This window comes from Egretta garzetta, unplaced genomic scaffold, assembly GCF_000687185.1.
Source record: "Egretta garzetta isolate BGI_Z169 unplaced genomic scaffold, ASM68718v1 scaffold34, whole genome shotgun sequence".
In the NCBI taxonomy this organism is placed as follows: domain Eukaryota; kingdom Metazoa; phylum Chordata; class Aves; order Pelecaniformes; family Ardeidae; genus Egretta; species Egretta garzetta.
This window is the reverse complement of record NW_009259586.1, coordinates 3581164-3583169: the sequence shown is the minus strand read 5'-3', so window position 1 is coordinate 3583169 and position 2006 is coordinate 3581164.

Below are 2006 nucleotides of genomic sequence, written 5' to 3'. Positions count from 1 at the left end.
GAAGATGAGCACCAGAGAGCTCAGCCCCAGCTGGGCCCTATCCTGCAAACACAATTAGTCCCAGGGCAGGTGGGTTTTAGCCCATCAACACCTTACCTCACCCGTGGGGTGCAGGATGGCTTTACCCTGCTGCCCACTGGTTTGCTCTTGAGTGCTCCCAGTTATGCCATTGGAGATGGCACTGGGGGGACCCCAGATCCTGCTGGATCCACCTGGGCACCCCCAAAGTGGGTTTTTAGCGCATGTTTTTTCCCTTGGAAACCTGAATTTGGCAGGGAAAACATCCCCGGGGGGGTGAGGGGATGCTTCCCCAGATGCCTGGGTCCCTCCTGGCTGTTTCTGGGGTTCCCCTTGGGGTTTCTCACCCAAGAACCTTCGTGTTCCCCCCACAATGTGTCATTGCATCATGTGTGTGTGACACACACAGCTGTCTGTCCCCAGCTGTGACACCCCCTTACCACTCATGACACAACTTGTGCTAGGTCTCAGTGCTCAGTGGGGCTTCCTCCCATCTGACACCAAGGGGATGGGTGGCAGAAGGCGGGGCAGAGGGGAGGGGGCTGGGGAAAAGCAGAGCCAAGCCACGAAGGTGGCATAACAGGGGAGGGATGTGTCCCCCCAAGTTTGGGGTCAGAGAAGGGGTTATAGTGCTTTGCTCTGGAGGTGGGAAGCATCAGCTGCCCCAAGCCGGGCAGCAGTGGGGTCGGTGCCTTCCTCTTTCCAGCGATGGCAGTGTTGGAAGGGGGACAAGGGGGTGACAAAGTGTGTGTGGGGGGTACTCCATGAGGAAACCAGCTCGGTGATGCTCATTCCTCAGAATAAGCAGTTGCAAACCAGTGGGCTTGGGGTGGGATTCGCTTTTGGCATTAAAGCTGTGTCCTGCTGCTGCCCTTCCTGCTGGGATCTCCATTTCCCACCACCTTCAGCAGCAACTGAGCATCATCATCCTCCTGGTTCACTGCCTGGCTCTCCCAGAGCCCTTTTGGGGCCACAAGTTCCCCTGGCAGGGGCCACTGGGGCCAAACTGGGCTTGTGGAGGCCGGGGGGTGTCAGGGGGAGCGGTGACAGCACGGGGCCAGCACAGACCCTGGGAGGGCATTGGACCGGGGCTGTTTTCAGCTCCTCTGGAGATGCCTGGCTGCAGGATGAGGAATGCTGCCGACCTGTCCTTGTGCATGATGGGAAAATCCCAATCGAGGGCTGCCCCACTCAGGCCACACAGGCACTCGGATGCCCATCGCCCTTTATTGCTGCTGGCCCGAGCTGCTTGCTCGCCTGCTTGGCAGCTGGGGCTGTGGGGGTTCGGCTGGGGACCCCCAGCCCTGCCCGGGTGCTGGGGTGCTGGATCCATCCTGTGGGGGCTGGAGGGGTGGGAGGAGTCCTGGTGCCTGGGAGAGGTGGCCATGGGACGAGGCTGGCCTGTGCTCCATCGAGGCGGCGGTGCCTGGGGGTGAGGGGCAGGGGTTACAGGATGGGGCAGGCAGCAGGGGCCCCTGCCCAGCCAGAGACACCCAGAAACGGGGTCCTGTCCCCCCCCTGAAGCAGACGGGCTTCACACACTGGCCAGGACCGCTCCCCCCCACCTCACTCCGGCTCCAACATGGAGACCGGTTGCCCCATCTGCCAGTCCCCACCCTCCATCCTGCTTCTGCCCCTCCCAATCCCACCCAGACCCCAGACCCCCATCCCACCCTGCCCGGCTGCAGGTGCAGACCCCTGCTCACCCCCACCCTCCAGGAGGCAGCAGGGTGCCCTCTCCCTGCTGGTGCCCTGGTTGGGTGCTTACCGGGCTGGCTGAGCGAGGACCCGGCGCTCTGGGGCCGCAAGAGCAGGCGGCCTTGGTCCCGGGCATCCCACTGCCTTGGGGACAGCTTGGGCTTGTCCCTTGGGAAGCCTGGCAGGAGAGAGCAGGGCAGCCCATGGTGGTGGTGAGCCAGGGGGTCATGAGTGGGGGAAAACCTGGCACCCTGCCATCCCCCTGCCCACCCCGCTGTCCCCTTCACACC